At 49.6% G+C, this 19,358-nt stretch overlaps 1 protein-coding gene across 3 annotated transcripts in view; it reads left to right on the top strand.

Moving 5' to 3' along the window:
* Positions 1-17,077: 17,077 nt before the first annotated feature.
* The window catches only part of UVSSA (UV stimulated scaffold protein A), a 189,569-nt gene continuing 187,288 nt past the window's right edge, over positions 17,078-19,358 (top strand). For all 3 annotated transcript variants that reach the window (XM_089692280.1, XM_089692281.1, XM_089692279.1), the window contains exon 1: positions 17,078-17,172. The gene's annotated coding sequence lies outside the window, so the exon portion shown is untranslated. The remainder of the gene's footprint in view (positions 17,173-19,358) is intronic.

Raw genomic sequence — 19,358 nt, 5'->3', positions numbered from 1 at the left:
AGGAGTGGAGGAGATCGGTTGTTAGGTGAGGGTGGGGTAGGCTTCCCTGAAGAGATGGGTTTTCAGGGTGCGCCTGAAGGTGAGGAGGGTATGTTACAGTCTGATGGATTGGGGTAGGGAGTTCCAGAGGATGGGGGAAGTCCTGGAGAAGTCCTGCAGTCAGGCGTGGGAGGAGGAGACCAGGGAGCTGGAGAGTAGGAGGTCCTGTGAGGAGCGAAGATTAAGGGTAGGGTGGTATTTGGGTATCAGGTCAGTTAGGTAGTTTGGGGCAGCATTGTGAATGGCTTTGTATGTCAGAGTTAGTAATTTGAATTTAATTTGTTGGGCAATCGGGAGCCAGTGAAGGGATTGGCAGAGGGGGGTGGCAGATGTGGAGCGGTTGGTGAGGTGGATGAGTCTAGCCGCTGAGTTCAGGATAGACTGGAGTGGGGATAGCATTTGTTTGGGTAGGCCAGTGAGAAGGGAGTTGCAGTAGTCCAGGCGTGAGATATTGAGGGAGTGTATGAGTTGTATAGTAGTGTCTGTGGTGAGGAACGTGCGTATCTTGGAGATGTTGCGGAGGTGGTGTAAGGGACCTCCTGGCGGTACCACTAGCACTCCACTGAATAGGCGTCCCCAGCGCACGGAGTCTAAGTCCCAGGGTGCTTGTTCACCAGGGCCCCTGATGGTGGGGATGGACTTGGAACCCCCTGAGACCAGGTCGTGGCTACTGGGTGCGTCCGTCAGTGGTAGTGGTATGCGCCAAGGGCTCCCACGGGAGAGAGTCTGATATGAGGAGGACAGAAGACCCCACTGCGAGGGATGGGCGGATGGATGGATGAGCAAGGTCAGACGGGCCGGTAACAGAGAGGACGGTAAGGTACAAGGCAGCGGGCATAGAATGGTCGGGTCACACGCCAGGTCAGCAACAGCAGGTCAAATCCAATAGGGGGCATTCAGGAGAGAGGTCAGGCAAAGCAAGGGTCTGGGCAGGAGAATACAGCAGTGGTCAGGCACAATCCGGGTCAGCAACTTACTAGAAACAGGTTCAGGTGCAGGATGCAGGGTAGGATAAGACCAGAAGGCACCAAATGACAGCTCAGGGCCATTTAAATATCGCGCCCTGCGCTGCCATTGGTGCCCAGCGGGCGGCCGCGGCTTCTACTGCGCATGCGCGAACTCGCGCGCCGCGGCCGGCCCGGACCTAGAGCTCGCGTCCCTGCACAGGGCGGCATACTGCGCCTGCGCAGGGACGATCGCGGCGGGGATCGTGGCGATCCCTGACATTGCCCCCCCCCCCCCTACGGGCAACCTCCGGATGCCCACCCGATCTCTCCACCACGGGTGGTCACGAAGAAACCTCCGGACAAGTCTGGGTGCATGGACATTATGGGCTGGTTCCCAAGAATTGTCCTCAGGGCCGTAGCCCTTCCATTTAATAAGAAATTGGGTCTGGCCCCCCCTTCTTCGGCACTTTAGGATCGTTTCCACCTCAAATTCTTCTTGTCCCTCCACCGTTATGGCCTCCGGAGGTCTGGATTCTCGTTCTGGGAAGGCATTCGGGATCACAGGTTTAAGTAAGGACACGTGGAAGACTGGGTGGATCTTGAGTGTGTCAGTAAGGACGAGTTCGTAGGCTACTTCGTTGACCATCCGTTTAATGCAGAAGGGGCCTATAAATTTGGGTCCCAATTTCTTCGACGGGCAAAGCATCTTTAAATTGGACGTCGCTAGCCAAACCTTCTCCCCAGGCCGCAACACCAGGTCTCCCCTCCGTTTCCTGTTGAATGCCTTCCTGTAGTCTTCCTGGGCCCGACTGATGGCCTCTTGAAGCTTCTTATTGTTCGCGGAGAAAAACGTTACTACATCTTGCGTTGCTGTACTGGGCATTCCGAGACCAAATCCGGGAGGAAGACGGGGTGAAAACCATAGTTGGCAAAGAACGGGGACTGTCCCGTCGCTGAATGGCGGGCGTTGTTGTACACGAATTCCGCTAGGGGTAGAAGTGGCATCCAGTCATCTTGAGTAAACGAAGTGTAGCATCTTAAGTATTGCTCCAGGGTCTGATTGGTCCTTTCGGTTTGACCGTTAGTTTGAGGGTGGAATGCAGAGGAGAGGGATAATTTGATGTCCAGGGCTTTGCACAGAGCTCTCCAAAATCTTGACGTGAACTGGACCCCCCGGTCCGAGACAATGTCTTCGGGGACCCCATGCAGCCTTACCACCTCACGAACGAAGACTCGCGCAGTCTCGGCTGCCGAGGGGGTTTTCTTCAACGGGATGAAGTGGGCCATCTTGGACAAGCGGTCCACGACCACCAGGATTGCCGTGTGGTCTAGCGATGGCGGAAGCTCGACTATAAAGTCTAACAAGATCTTTTGCCAAGGCCGTTCAGGGATCGTTAAGGGTCGCAGCAGACCCCAAACTTTGTTTCTGGATGGCTTGTTCTTCTGGCAGGTGATACAGGACCTTACATAGCCCTTACAATCTTTAGCCATGTCCGGCCACCAGAAGGAGCGTCGGAGAAGTTCCAGGGTCTTTTCTGGGCCAAAGTGCCCCGCCATTGGGTGGTCATGGCAGTGCCCCAAGACCAGGGTTCGGGCTTCCTCCGGCACCACAATCCGATCTTCCCTCCATAGGAGTCCCCCCTTGTTCTGGAGGGGCCCTCCGACTGGGGTAGAGACGGTTATGGATGCCTCCATTATCTTGGAACGAAGGTCCGACTGAAGGACCAAGAAGTTACCCAAGGACAGGATGGTGTCGGGCACTGGGATCTCCTTGGCGTCCTCGTACATACGTGATAACGCATCTGGCTTAGTGTTTTTTGATCCAGGCCGGTACGTAATATGGAAGTTGAATCTTGAAAAGAATAGTGCCCATCTTGCCTGACGCGGGCGTAGACGCTTGGCGGTTCTCAGATATTCCAAGTTCTTGTGGTCAGTAAATATTAAGATGGGGTGCACAGCACCTTCCAGCAGGTACCTCCATTCCTCTAATGCCGTTTTGATCGCCAGTAGCTCTCGATCACCGATATCATAATTCTTCTCCGCTGGGGTAAGCATCTGTGAGAAGAATGCTACAGGATGGAGCAATTCCTTGGTGCCTTTCCACTGGGAGAGGATGGAACCTACCGCATTCTCCGATGCATCCACCTCCAAGATGTAGGGCAGGGCGGCGTCTGGGTGACCCAAAATGGGTGCCGAGGTGAACAGCTTCTTCACGGCTTCAAAAGCTTCCTGAGCCTCTGGTGTCCATCTGAACCTGGTTCCCAGCTTGGTTAGCTGAGTAATGGGGGAGACCAGACCCGAGAAGTTCTTGATGAACTTCCGGTAAAAATTTGCAAAACCGATAAATCATTGGACGCCTTTCCTGTCCGTGGGTTCAGGCCAATCCAGTATTGCAGCGACTTTCTGAGGATCCATCGCGACCCCCGCGGTGGAGATAATCAGGCCCAAGAAAGTAATGCTGGATTGTTCGAAACAACATTTCTCTGCCTTGGCGTACAACCCATGCTGCCGCAGTCGCCCCAATACCCTTGCTACATGTATTGTGTTCCCCCAAAGAAGGGGAGAAAATCAAAATGTCGTCTAAATAGACGATAACAAAGACATCCAGGAAGTCCCTAAAAATATCATTCACAAAGTGTTGAAAAGTGGCCGGAGCATTGCACAACCCGAACGGCATGACCAAATATTCAAAGTGGCCGAAACGGGTGCGGAAGGCCATCTTCCACTCGTCCCCCTCCCTTATGCGAACCAAGTTGTACGCTCCCCTCAAATCCAGCTTTGTAAAGACCACTGCTGTTTTTAAACTTTGGAATAACTCCGGTACTAACGGCAGTGGGTAACGGTTCTTTATCGTGACCCTGTTCAACTACCGGTAATCGATACACGGCCTTAAAGCTTTGTCCTTCTTTTCAACAAAGAAAATTCCCACCCCCGCCGGTGAAGTGGAGGGGCGGATGAACCCCTTCTGGAGGCTGTCCTCGATATATTCCTTCAGGGCCCCCAATTCGAGTTCTGAAAGGGGGAAGATTCGCCCAAAAGGAATTTCTGAACCGGGTAACAGGTCAACGGGACAGTCATAAGGGCGGTGGGGGGGTAGAGTATCGGCTCCCCGTTTGCTGAACACATCTAGAAACTCATGGTAGGCTGCAGGGATTACTTGTTTTAATTTGGCTTCCCCCTCAGAGCACAGGAGGATTTGGGGGACCCCCGGGCCCGAAGTGCGGCAGTATACCCGACAGTATGGGGAAGGGAACGAGATTACTCCGGTCTCCCAGTCAATTTGGGGGTTATGGGCCCGTAACCATGGGAGCCCCAAAATGACTGGGAAGAGGGGTGAAGCTATAGCATCCAGGCGGAGGAGTTCCTGGTGCTGGCCAGCAATGACAGTGGCGATGGAGGGGGTTTCCTGGTTCACTACCCCCGATTTTATCCGGGAACCGTCGGCCAAATAAATATTGAACCCCTTCTGTTTCAATTGGAGAGGAATACCCTGCTGGTGAGCAAAATTAATGTCCAAGAAGCAGCTGCATGCCCCCGAATCAACTATGGCCGACACTTCCACGGTCCTTTCTGGAAGCTGAAAGGAAAGGGGCACCACTAAGTATTGGGATGGACTAACATTGCCAATGGACAAGGAAGAAGAGGTGCACTTACTCAGTTTCTGCGGGCAGGATCGTACCATATGACCAGCTTCACCACAGTAGAGGCACAGGTTCTGGGATCGTCTGCGCTGGTGTTCCTCCGGAGATAGTTTAGGCCGTGCCAGGCTGAGTTGCATGGGTTCAGGGATATCTCCAGGTGGCCGGTTCTGGATGTTTGGCCTAGGTGCTTGACTGGGACCTTGAAATGACCCCCAGGGATTTCCATGACCCTGACCGGACCTCTCAAACCTGCGTTCCCGCAGTCTACGGTCAATCTTAATAGTCAGCGCAATTAAGTCCTTTAAAGTCTCAGGCACCTCCACCCAGGCGAGCTCATCTTTCAGGCCTTCTGATAGGCCTATACGGAACTGATGCAGGAGTGCAAACTCGTTCCAGCGTGTGTCCCCCATCCAGCGCCTAAACTCAGACGCGTACTCCTCCGCCGTTCGACGGCCTTGCCGGAGCGTGTACAAAGTAGCTTCAGCAGAAGCTGCCCGCTGTGGGTCATCGTATAGGATGGCCATTGCGTCAAAAAAATTGTCAACCGAACTAAGGTGAGGGTCATTTTTTCCCCGCAGTCGGTGGGCCCAGTCTTGGGGTTCACCCTGCAGGAGGGAGATGACGAACCCCACCTTCACGGATTCAGTCACAAAGGTCCGTGGTTGTAACTCAAAATAGAGAAGACAGGACTCACGGAACGACCTGAAGCGTGTGCGGTCCCCGTGGAAACGTTCTGGTAAGGGTACTCGGGGTTCGGCCGCCGGGAGTGGTGCGGAAGCCCCAGAAACCGGCACAGGGGCTGCTACGGCCAGGGGTGCGGGGACCGTGGCCTGTGGGGCAGGAACGGATATAGTGCAGGTCTGGAACTGATTCTTAATCTGCTGACATCTGTCCTGCAGGGCCGATACGGCCGGAGTCAAATTATACAGGTGCCTGCAGATCTCCTCAAGCGGCGAGGGCCCTCCTCTAGACTCAGTCATGGCCTTCTGGTATTGTAAGGGACCGCCCGGCGGTACCACTAGCACTCCACTGAATAGGCGTCCCCAGCGCATGGAGTCTAAGTCCCAGGGTGCTTGTTCACCAGGGCCCCTGATGGTGGGGATGGACTTGGAGCCCCCTGAGACCAGGTCGTGGCTACTGGGTGCGTCCGTCAGTGGTAGTGGTATGCGCCAAGGGCTCCCACGGGAGAGAGTCTGATATGAGGAGGTCAGAAGACCCCACTGCGAGGGATGGGCGGATGGATGGATGAGCAAGGTCAGACGGGCCGGGTCGGTAACAGAGAGGACGGTAAGGTACAAGGCAGCGGGCATAGAATGGTCGGGTCACACGCCAGGTCAGCAACAGCAGGTCAAATCCAATAGGGGGCATTCAGGAGAGAGGTCAGGCAAAGCAAGGGTCTGGGCAGGAGAATACAGCAGTGGTCAGGCACAATCCGGGTCAGCAACTTACTAGAAACAGGTTCAGGTACAGGATGCAGGGTAGGATAAGACCAGAAGGCACCAAATGACAGCTCAGGGCCGTTTAAATATCGCGCCCTGCGCTGCCATTGGTGCCCAGCAGGCGGCCGCAGCTTCTACTGCGCATGCGCGAACTCGCACGCCGTGGCCGGCCCGGACCTAGAGCTCGCGTCCCTGCACAGGGCGGCATACTGCGCCTGCGCCGAGACCATCGCGGCGGGGATCGTGGCGATCCCTGACAGGTGGAGCCTGCATGACTTTGATAGTGATTGGACATAAGGTTGGAAGGAAAGGTTTGAGTCCAGGGTGACACCCAGGACTTTGGCGTGTGGGGTGGGATTGATGGTGGCATTGCTAGTTGTGATGGAGAGGATGGGGGTGGCGCGGGCTGGGGGGAAAACTAGGAGTTCGGTTTTGGACAGGTTTTGGAGAGATTCATCAGAATGTATGCGGTACATCTTGAGTGTATGGAAAACGGAAGCTGGAGAGATGAGGCCATAAGAAAGGTGAATAGAGGAGTGACAGGAACTGGAAGATAGTGGAGCATTCTTGGTTGCTTCAGTTGGAATCATAACAAGTAACTGAAAAGAATAAAAAATGTTTTCTAAGAACTGTGTGCAGAAAATCTGCAATTCTTGCGGGGGATAAGAAAGGGAGCTAGGTTGTTAAGGCTCCTATGGTCGAGACCAACATGTTTTTGTGGTTTCAGGAGTGGATTTGATGCCTAACACCCCCTTTAGATGGTGTTTGGAAGGCTTCTTGTGCAAGACTACTTGCCAGCTATCAGCCAAATGTGATGTAGCAGCCTGTGGCAGATTGGTGGAGATGAGGTCAGGAAGAATATCCCAGATGCGCAGCAATTGAAGACCGTCTTCCAGGGAGGAGCCGAGTGTGGAGGTGCCCTTATATGTCACAGACAGTTTAGCTGGATATCTCCATTTATAGCCAATGGAGTGGTTTCTCAGGGCCTTGGTGATAGTGTTTAGATTTTTGCATTGCCTTAGGGCAGTGGTCGGCAAGCCGCGGCTCGCGAGCCACATGCGGCTCTTTACAAGCTTAAATGCGGCTCTTCTGTGGGCCGGGCGCCCGCTCCCCTCCCTCCTCTCGGGCGGGCGTGTGCCGGGCGGCCGCTCCCTCCCCCCTCTCGGACGGCCGCTCCCTCCCCCCGGACGGCCGCCCGCTCCCCTCCCTCCTCTCGGGCGGCCGCCCCAAAAGTCAGGGCTCTGCAGCTGTCAGGATGTAGGCGGGGCAGCCAGGATGTAGGCGGGGCAGCGTGACGAACTCCTCTCACAGTCCGCCCTGAAGACCAGAACGGCGCGGGAAACACGGCGAGAGGAGCGCGCGGAGCAAAGGTAAGTGAATTGACACAGGGGGGACTTACTATATGGGGGATGAATTACTATGTGGGGGACTTACTATATGGGGGATGAATTACTATATGGGGGATGAATTACTATATGGGGGATGAATTACTATATGGGGGATGAATTACTATATGGGGGACTTACTATATGGGGGATGAATTACTATATGGGGGATGAATTACTATATGGGGGATGAATTACTATATGGGGGACTTACTATATGGGGGACTTACTATATGGGGGATGAATTACTATATGGGGGATGAATTACTATATGGGGGATGAATTACTATGGGGGATGAATTACTATGGGGGATGAATTACTATAGGGGGGATGAATTACTATATGGGGGATGAATTACTATATGGGGAATGAATTACTATATGGGGGATGAATTACTATATGGGGAATGAATTACTATGGGGAATGAATTACTATATGGGGGATGAATTACTATGGGGGATGAATTACTATGGGGGATGAATTACTATAGGGGGAATGAATTACTATAGGGGGGATGAATTACTATGGGGGATGAATTACTATGTGGGGGATGAATTACTATGTGGGGGATGAATTACTATGTGGGGGATGAATTACTATGTGGGGGATGAATTACTATGTGGGGGATGAATTACTATGGGGGATGAATTACTATAGGGGGGATGAATTACTATAGGGGGGATGAATTACCATGGGGGGATGAATTACTATATGGGGGATGAATTGCTATATGGGGGATGAATTGCTATATGGGGGATGAATTACTAAATGGGGGATGAATTGCTATATGGGGGATGAATTGCTATATGGGGGATGTATTTTCAGTTTTAAAAATGTGGCTCTCAAAATAAATTTCAATCATGGTTTTGGCGAGATTTGGCTCAGTTGAAAAAAAAGGTTGCCCACCACTGCCTTAGGGTATGTGCTGACAGATCTGGAAGGATTTGCAGGTGATTCGCGCCATCTGGAATCTTCTCTTTTTTATAAAACGCCTCTAGGATTTTTTCTTTGGCTTGATAAAAATGGATTCTCAGTAAAACATCTCTTGGAATGTGTGCGGGAAGAAAAGATGGCTTAGGAATCCTGTAGACCCTATCGATGGTTAGGTCTGCAGGGGATAATTCTGGTACAGCTTTATGGAAGAGGTCACGAATATAATGTGGTAGTTGAAACGCTTGAATACCTTCAGGTATACCACGAATCTTTAAGTTATTGTACCGAGATCTATCCTTCAGATCTGCAAGCTTATTTTTAATCCATGCCATGTCATCTTTTTGGGCCTTGCGGGCTTTAATGAGTTGCAAGATTGGACATATTCTCCCATCTTATGCTCCACATGTCCCAATCTCTCTCCCAGATCTTGTACTTTGGCCGCAACAGATCCGTTTGAAGGGATACCCTTAAAGAGTGTAACATGTCCTTCAACATGGTGTCTGATACTGGGTGTCCCAGTGTAGGGAATGTGGCGATTGGGGGTCTACTTGCAGAGGTGCTTCTGTGTGTAGCAAGATCCATCAGATGATCATCTTCACTGGCCTTGGAGTCTCTGCATGGCCTGGATTTGACTGGGCTACGTGTGGAAGGAGTGTTTGCTCCGGACTCTCCTGTATCTGCTTGTGTGGGCGGTTGGACCGCTCCGATTTCGTCTAAGTCAGTGGGCGCTAGAGGCACATTGATGGCGCTTGGGGAAGGTCTCCTGCCACCATCTTTGTGTAGCCCTTTATGAAGAGTCTGGAAAAAAACAGAATTTAACGGGCTGTTTCTCTGCGGCAGGTCTGATGCTCAGCAGAGTCTTAGGTAGCTATAGAAAGTTGTGGGGTGGTAGGGGTAGCATAGGCTTGTCGGACGGTCTTGCCATGCGGAGGAGCTGTTGCAGTCACCATGCCCTCTCCCCATATCCTCCCATTTAAAGGCCAAAGGTTCTGCATTACGCACACTTGCTCTCCCCTTGTCAGCTTTCCACCAGTCCCTGTTGCAAGCATTTGCGATTTGGTCACATTGTACTAAAAGCTAGGGTTTGCTGAAGAAAGTTGGAAAAGTGGCACACAGCAATAAACATTGTCCACATAAAGATGGTGTCCCTGATTGGTGATAAAAGGTCCCACACTATCCTTTCCACTGCTACCAATGGAAGATGTGCATCCAAGGGGTACAGCTATGGGTCTTTTTGTAAATGCAGAAAGTGTGTAATCCATGATCCTCTCACAGTTTGTACAACCGTGGCATTTTTATTTGGGAAATTAGGGATATGATGAACTCTTCATATTTTAAAAAGGAGCTAGGTCTTCCTGCCAATTGAAATAAACGCTTTTTTTGGACCAGTCCAAGTTTGGCAGGTAGGACTTCAACTGGTTGTTAAACTCTACACCTCCCATAATTAGACTGTACTCCTGAAGTTTTCTGTCCAGACCAGAGTTTCCCCGACTTTGCACTGAGGTATCCTGCTGGCGTTTATCCCACCATCCTACAGAGTGGGTTACCGGCTGATGGTTATTCGCATTTTTGGGATGCATACCTGTCTGCACAAAGTTTAAGTTACATTAAGCTATGTATGTAAAATTGTTTTGGTATCTTGGTCAATGGATGAAAGAAAATATCCTTCCATTTAAAAGGCCAAAAATTCTGCATTACACATGCTGGCTCCTCCCTTTTCAGCTTCCCTCCAGCTCCAGTCCTTGTTCAAAGCCTTTGCGAATTGGTCACATTGTACTACAAGCTAGGTTTGCTTAAGACAAAGGTTGGAAAAGTGGTGCACAGAAATAAACATTGTCCACGTGGATGTGTATCCTTAATTGATGGTAAAAGGTCCCACTATCCTTTCCACTGTTATCAATATAAAAATGTCATCCAGGGGGCTCCAGCTGGCTAGCCTCTTTTCTAAATGCAGAAATCAAGTGTGTAATCCATGGTCCTCTCACACATTTTGTACAAGTTATGTGACATGTTTACTGGAGAGAAACTACCAGAACATTGCTAGTAAATTAGGGCTGTGATGAGCTCTTATTGATATTTTAAGAGCCAGGTCTTCCTTCTAAATGAAATAAATAGATACAACTCTTTTTTGTACCAGTGCCAAGTTCTTCAAGTTGGCAGGTAAGACTTAATCAACTGGTTGCTAAACTCTACACCCCCCATCTTTGGATTGTACTCCTGAAGGTTTTCATTCAGGCCAAAGAAATTCCCTGAATTTCCAATGAGGTATCCTGGTGGCATTAATCCCTCGCTGCACCACATTTTACAGAGGGGGTTGCTGGCTGGTGGGTCTTCGCATTTCTGGGATGCATACCTGTATGTGCAAAGTTTATGTAAGTTAAATACTTAAAGCTATGTATGTATAGCTCTATGGTATTGTACTCCATTATAGATGTGACATATATTGCAATATTAATCATTTGTGTACATTTTGTGATTTTAGATATGCTATTAGGCTTCATTCATAGAGTACTTAAGCCTGTGGGTGCGAGTCCACGAACACACACTGTCTGCATTCAAAGACTCACGTGGCTGTCAAATTGGGAACAGTGGTTGTGTCCATGCAGCTGCTGTGTCCTAATTGATACATATATCATATATACATACACACAATTTTGCGCACCCATGCCACGCTGTAACAATATGTCTGCTATAGGGCGGTCGAGAAGCGGTTAATATATTCCTGGATGTTATGCAGTACAAACAGACACTAGGTAGTGTAATTTTGTTTATTCTATGGGATTGTTTAAGCACCAGGTTTCACCCCCTTCATGACCAGACCATTTTTTTTGCTATTTGGCATTGTGCTACTTTAACTGGCAATTGCTCCATCATACAACGCTGTACGCAAATGACATTATCGTTTTTTCATACAAATAGAACTTTATTTTTGTGGTATTTACTCACCACTAGGTTTTTTCATGTTTTGTTATACAAATGAAAAAATACTGCTACATTTCTTTGGTAAAAACTGGATTTTTTGTTACTCACCATAAAACCCTTTTCTCTGAGTTCACATTTTTGAATGTATGGTTATAGCGCCACCTAGGACTAGGCAGAAAAAACAACAAGCACAGCACCACCTATGGGCAGTTCTAACTGGTAGTAAACCTCTTGCTGTTATAGGCTTTTCAGTTCTCTATAAAGCAGTATAAAGAAAATGAGGGGTGGGTGCTGTGTCCATCAATGAACTCCGAGAAAGGGATTTTATGGTAACAAAAAAATCCCATTTTCTCTTTCGTTCATTGATGGACACAACCTTCACGTTCTTGACCGTAGGGACGTCCCAAAGCAGTGCCACAACGAGGGGTGGGAACTCAGAATAAAAAAAAAATAAAAAACACCTCCCAAAAGAAACCCCCATAAGAGGAACGAGAAGCCGCAGATGGCTGCCTGCAAAACTTTGTGGCTGAAACATGCATCCGAAGATGCCAGAACATCAACTTCGTAAAACCCGGTAACTGTGTACACAGACGACCAGGTAGCTGCTCTACATACTTGAGACATGGACGCTTTGTTTCGGAGGAAAGCACTAATCACCCTGGTAGAGTGTGCTGTAACGATGAAGGGAGGAGCCCAACCCCTAATGGCATAAGCCTGGACAACCGTCTGCTTGATCCAACAAGAAATAGTAGCAGAGGAGGCCACCAGACCCTTTTGCAGGCCATCCACAATCATAAAAAGTGAATCCAACCTCCAAAAGGGGGCTGTAGCAGACATGTACACAGAATGCCCGGGCCATGTCCAAGGAATGCAGCACAACCTCCTTAGGATGAGACAGCCGTGGACACAAGGAAGGGAGGACAATGTTCTCCTTCAAGCTAAAAGGCAGACACCACCTTCAAAAGGAGGGATGCAGACGGAAAACCACATTATCCTTGTGGAGAACCAGATAGGGAGTGTTACAGGAAAAGGCTGACAGGTCAGACACTCGACAAGTGGAAATAAAGACTAGAAAGGTGACTTACTGGGAGAGCATGAGCAAAGGGAGATCCTAATGTTCTCAAACCGTGGCTTCTAAAGGACCGAGAGAATAAGGTTCAGACCCCACAATGGCAACAAGGAGCGCACAGGGGGAACAACATGCCAAGCCCCCTGAATAAAAGGTATGAACTAAGGAGTGCGAGGGATCCCTCGCTCTTGTCATGAATCTCGGCCAGCAGATCCACATTTGGAATCCCCCACCACAGGCAGATATGATGAAACACTTCTTGGTGAAGGAACCATTCTCCCTGATCTAGTGTCTGAGGTAGTCTGTTTGCCATGCCCAGAATGTAGACAGCAGAGAGAGCCGACACATGAAGTTTCACCCGCTAAAGAATGTGAGAAACCTCCTGCTCTGCTGCTGAACTCCTTGTCCCTCCCTGGTGATTGACATAGGTCACCGCCGCAGCGTTGTCCAACTGCATCCTGATCATACGTCTGTGCAGAAGCTCTGTCCAATGTTAGAGACAGTCTGATTGCATTTAGCTCCAGAATGTTGATTAGTAGTTGAGACTCCTCCAACATCCACCATCCCTGGGCTGACTGAAGACCCAGAAAACCCCCAGTCGGCCAGGCTGGCATCCATCTTGATTACATCCAATGGAGAGGAAGAAATGACTTCCCAACCTGAACAGCTGGATACCATACCCACCAGAGAAGGGAGGCCCTGGTCAAGCATCCAATGCGGATTTGGTTGTCCAAGGACGTCGACATCTGTCCCACTTGGATAAGATCTCCTTCTGCAGAGCCAATGTGTGAAACTGGGCATATAGAACTGCCTTGAAGGTTGGCGCCATAAGGTGCAGAACACGCATGCAGAGACGACCACTTGCGGGACAGTATGAACTGCACCAGAGTCCAGAGTCAGAAGCTTGTCCAGCAGAAGGAATACTTTAGTGTGCACTGAAGATAAACCCAAGTATTTCAAGTGCAGAGTCAGGAGCAACACGGACTTCTAGAGGTTCAACACCCAGTCGAACTCCTGCAGGGTGCGCATGGTGATTGCTACACTGTTCCTCAGTGAAGAATCTAACTCCACTCGCAGGAGAAGATCGTCCACGTAATCTATGAACATGATCCCCCACTGTTTCAACAATGCCAGAACCGCAGCCTGCACCTTGGTGAACACCCGGGGGGGCTGAGGCCAAGCCAAAGGGCAGTTCTATAAATGGTGCGTTTCCCTGATCGCAAAGAGCAGGATGCGCTGGTGCAGATGCGAGCATTTAGGTTTATGTCGTATGGAGGCCAGGAAGTCCTGGGGAAGGGTGGACATCACATAACAAATGGATTCCATCTTGAGCCTCTGAACTTCAATGAAACAATTGAGGGCCTTGACGTCCAGGATCAGAGGGACACCTTTCTTCTTTGGAACAGTGAACAAGTTGGAATAGAAACCTCAAAACCTTTCCGAAGCTGGCACTGGGGCTATCATACACTAAAGAAGCAAGTCCTACACCGCCCCATACAGAGCCTTCAGATGAGATGGGGAGAGATGAAGATGGGAAGGAAAGAACTCGTCTGGCGGACAGGAAAGAAACCCTATTTTGTAGCCAGACAAAAATTAGTCCACTGGAAAATAGGGAGGTCCACCTGTCTGAGAAACAACGAAGGCAACCCCCATCCAGAAAATAAGTGGGGGAAAATCTTCATGCTGTTGACTTCTCCACAGGCATTGTGGGCTAGCAAAGCCAGGATGACTTCGTTCCACCCGTGGGAGCCTTGGCAGACTGGGATTCTTTGTCCACAGAATCTGGCAAACAAAGAAGATGTTTGTGAGCCGCGAAGGAAGGGCCCTTTTTGCGGTGTAGTCACTTGCTTGTTCTGGATTACAGGAGAAAAGGGAAGAATACTTCCCGCAAGGTCCTTTAATAAATGTTGTTCAGTGCAGTTCTAAATAGCCACTCGCCCAAGAATGGTAAACTGGCCAGGGCTTTTTTGGACCAGCACTTAAGCCAGAGTACCCGCTGAAGAACTACAGCCCAGTCGAATAACTTGGAGAGCAGAGGGGCCGCATCCAAAGCTGCATCAAGAGGCCTTGCACTAGCTGGTCCACAAGTTCCACATAGACTAAGGGTACCTGTTCATTACCCAATTCACGGTGTACTACCTCAGCCCACTCAGTAAGTGCCTGAGACACAAGAGCTTTGGCCAACACTGGGAAAAGGACAAAGCCTGCAATCTTAAAAAGAGAGCGGGTGATGAATTCTGCTTTCCTGTCTGTGGGGTTCTTGACAGGAGAACCCTTCAACGGAATCATGATTGCCTTGTTCAACCTAGAGATGGGAGGATCTACAACAGGAGGGGAGGACCACTTCTTCAGAAGGGTCTCCTCAAAAGGGGTAATGCACTGAAAAATGCCCCAGGACTGAAAAAGACCGCTGTAGGCTTTCCTAATCCTTGCAGATAAACCTATCTAAAAAAGTCAGGTAAGGAAAAACCTTAGCAGCACTGACCGCCTTGTGAGAACCAAAGGGGACAGCCACTTCCTAGCTAGCCCCAGAAGGATCCTCAATTTATAAGGTTTCTTGCACTGTGGTAATAAGCGTGACCACCAGCACTTTTTCATGCATGGCAATGGCCACTGGGGATTCTTCCTGTCAGACGGATTGGGGACAGCGCCATCTGAGCACTCAGGGAAGGCCAGACCTGCAACGGGCTCAGAATCCTTCTCCAAGAATTGACAGGGTGAGGGCATTTTTAATTCGCCTTGCACCAAAATGTCACTCATCTTGGGAGACAAAGGATTCCAGGACCACCAACAGAGTGTCTGGGGGGGATAGAGGACCCAGAGGAGCTAGCAGCCACCACAGGGTGGGGGAGAATGGGGTCAGCACTCACTTCAGGCTCCATAGGAAGATCCCACGCTTTACCAGATATTGCCAGGAACAGAACATCCATGAGGGAAGGAAGAAAACAACCCTAACTGCTGCTGCAGACCGAGGACCCCAGTAGGACTCACCACCACCACCGACCCAGACAGACAAGCAATGTTGTGCGCTGTCCATCCACCAGCTGAGGGGAAAGCTCCACGTGGAAAAGCGTGCTAAGCCGTTTCGTGCTAAGCCATTCCAGAATGCCAGGAGATGCCGCCCTGCACATCAGGAGGTCCTGCACAAGAGAACTGAAAGAGGACGCCGACAAAAAAATGGCCACCACCCTCCCTCCAGTACAGTCTGTGTAACCTTCCAGATGAAGGAACCCTTGCAAGCCTATGGCAAAATGGCCACCCCGCAGACTACAAGAACATGGCTGTCACATGAAAACTGACCACGCCAATAAAATGGTGGTTGTGAGCATGGAAGGGCGCCGGCCACTCACCCAGCACATGATGGACATGTGAGCCAAACAGGGATACCCCACACCAGGGTACCGCAGCACAGGCCCTTTCCACACACCAGGAGCAGCCCCTCTGGGGGCTGTGGGGGAGGGACAGCAGAGGAAGAGGCCTGGCTGGGAGGAGGAAGGGCAAGTAGACAGGAGGCCTAGCAGGAAGGATGCACTGGCAAAGGGAAGTTGGCTGGGGGGAGCGAGGAGCTGCAAGTGAGTCCAGCGCTAGAGGGGAGGAGATCCCACAGGACCAACTGCCCCAGGGGGTACCTGCACCTCATCCGGGATGGGAGGGGGAGGCATATACTTACTGATGCAGCAGTTGTGGGTAACACACCCAAGACGGGGGGCTGTCGGCCACAGTGGCACAGATGTCAGGTGCCTGGTCATATGGGATTTTTTTTTTTAAGCAAAGACATGGAGCAGAATACATTTTAGCCTAAATCTGACGAAATTAGATTTTTTACATTTTTTTATTGGATATGTTTATAGCAAAAATATTGTTTTTCAAAAGTGTCAGTCTTTATTAAAAAATAAAAACCGCTCAGGTGATCAAATACCACGGAAAATAAAGCTCTATTTGTGGGGAAAAAAGGCCGTAAACTTCATCAGAGTGCAGTGTTGCATGACCGCACAATTGTCAGTTAACCCCCTGCTGCCTCCTGGCCCTTTAAGGGTTCCAGAAGCCAGGGCGGGGTTTTAGGGTCATGTGACCATCGTGATTCACTGTCACATGATCGGGAAAGGTCTTGATTGAAGGAGGAGATCGGGACCTTTCCATGAGTACCGAACGTGTGCTGCAAGTGCGCAGGGCACGCTCTCAGCACTTCTTTTTAATAGAAAGCAAATGTGCGGCTGTTCGGTGTCTAGGCCCAGACGCCGGAAGGTCGCAGATTTGCGTTCGCCCAGCACCAAGAGGTTAAAGTAATGCAGCACCGTATCGCAGACAGTGGCCTGGTCAGGAAGGGGGATAAATTGTCTGGAGGGCAAGTGGTTAATGGAGAGAATGCATCAAAAAAATACCTCAGGACATCCAACTTTTATTGTAGTTTTCCAATCTTCTCTGCAACCAGAAGGTGATCAGAGCAGCCAGGGGACTGGCATTTCCTACAGAAAGCCAGCAATGTCTGGGCTCCACGTGTCAGGGAAATATAAAAAAAAAACCAGGAGCATACCGTACATCCCGAATACTGGTCCTTTACGTCACGCCCCGCCCTCTTCCTCATTATCGATCACACCGACACGCCCACTGTATGTTCTGTGCTCACCACACAATCTCCCGCCTCCAGCACGCTCTAGCGCCGTCACGTGATCTCCGTTGCTTACAAGGAGATAGGCGGGGCCGGGGATGCCTGGTGGGTGTGACCAGTGCAGTGTCATGTCCGGGTAGCAGAGTCGGTAAGGCAGTGTTCCGTACAAAGACCTCCTGCCGGCCAGGTATGATTACTTCGGCGGGGAGGTATGCCCCGGGCAGTGCTTGATCACAGTGCTTGGTGGGCGAGGTATGCCTGACTGGTGCCTGCGTATGTTGTATCACGTCTCCTCAGGTGTTGTTTATGTGTGTCTTCCTGCTCAGAATATACAAGTCCCAGCATGTCCGTTGTGGTATAGTGTGTCCACAGACATGATCTGTTGGCATGGTTACATCTATGGACCAACGTCAGGAACAACGATTGAACACATCTAGAACCCAGGTCTGATCTCTGTCTCTTCACCGGAGAAAAGTCATGCGCTGTTAGCATGTTGTCTCCACACATACATGTACAAGTCGTGCATTCTTGTTTATAAACCGGTTCACATGTCGTCACACCTCAAAGATATCGGCGTCGTTTACCTACTTTTGGTGTAGCTGGTCCCTTAACCACTTGAAGAACAGGCCGTTTCTGACACTTTGTTTACATGTGAAAATCAGTATTTTTTTTGCTAGAAAATTACTTAAAACGTCCAAACGCTATACAGTTTTTTTTAAAGCAGAATAAATTGGTGCGTGTTGCATTTTTTTATGTCACATGGTATTTGTGCGTCAGTTTCTCAAATGCAATTTTTGTGGAAAAAAATTTTAAAAAGTGCAATAGAATACCCAATTGTTTGGTAAACTATAAAAGATGATACATCCAGTAAATAGATCCCAAACATGTCACGCTTTAAAATTGTGCATGCCCATGGAATGGAGACAAACGACGTTCACTACATTATCCATAGGTGGCACTTTAACCACTTGCCTACCGGGCACTTCTACCCCCTTCCTGCCCAGGTAAATTTTCAGCACTGTTGCACTTTGACAATTGCGTGGTCATGCAACATTGTACCCATATGAAGTTTTTATCATTTTTTTTTTTCCACACAAATAGAGCTTTCGTTTGGTGGTATTTAATCGCATCTGGGTGTTTTATTGTTTGCGCCATAAACAAAAAAAAAAGCAAAAAATTTGATAAAGTTTTTTCTTTCTATTATAAAATTTTGCAAACAGGTAATTTTTCTCCTTCACTGATGTGCGTTGATGAGAGGGCACTGATAGGCAGCACTGATAGGCAGCACTGATAGGCAGCACTGATAGGCAGCACTGATAGGCAGCACTGATAGGCAGCACTGATAGGCAGCACTGATAGGCAACAATGATAAGCAACAATGATGGGCACTGACTGATGGCAATGCTGGGCAGCAGTGATGGGTAGCACTGCTGGGCACAGGTGGGTGCCACTACTAGGCACAGGTGGGTGGCACTGCTGGGCACAGGTGGGTGGCACTGCTGGGCCCTGATGATTGGTGCCGATCCGTCCTCTAACAATTGCCAGTTATCGGCAGTACTTTTCTTATGCTGTGACAGCGTGAGGAAAGGTCAGCCGATAACCGGCAACTGCATTTACCGGTGATGCGCTGTGTCATTGGACATGGCTGATCATGTGGTAAAAGGCCGCTGTGATTGGCCTTTTACCACATCACGTGATCAGCTGTGTCGCAGGACACAGCAATCATGGAGATCGCTGGGTGCGTGCAGGACCCAAGGGCGTGTTCTGGGAGGACGTCATATGACGCCCTCCCAGAACTGGACAACTGCGCTGTAGCCATCATTCAGGTATAGCGCGGTTGGCAAGTGGTTAAAAGCTCTTACAGGTTACCGCTTTAGATTTAGGCTACTTTCACACTGAGGAGATTTTGAAGCGTTTTTGCATTTAAAAAAGCGCCTGAAAATCTCAAGAAAAAGCTTCCCTGTGTATGTGATTGTCTATCTATGTATGTTTTCACACTGAGGCGTTATGGTGCGCTGTAAAAACTCCTGCTTGCAGCATGTTTGGTGAGTAAAAAAAAAATGCCCCAAAAACACTTCTTCCTATTGAAATCAATGGAAAACGCCTGAAAAGCGCCTCAAAAAACGCCTCTGAGAAGCGTTTTTGGTTCAGCTTTTAAGTCATGTGTTCTTTAAAAAACGCTCAGCGTGGCAAAAGTGCAGTAAAAACGCCTGTGTTTTTGCAGCAGATCAGTGTGAAAGTAGCCTCACAGAGGAGGCCTATTGCTAGAATTACTGCCCATGATCTGACATTGGCAGTGATACCTTGCATGTGTGGTGCGGTCGCTGTTTATGGATTGCATGCGTTTGCCTTTGTGTGCAAGCATGGGACAGG

This window comes from Staurois parvus, unplaced genomic scaffold, assembly GCF_062004578.1.
Source record: "Staurois parvus isolate SC_StPar_1 unplaced genomic scaffold, SC_StPar_1.0 ptg000581l, whole genome shotgun sequence".
Lineage (NCBI taxonomy): Eukaryota > Metazoa > Chordata > Amphibia > Anura > Ranidae > Staurois > Staurois parvus.
This window is presented reverse-complemented; position numbering and strand designations above follow the sequence as displayed.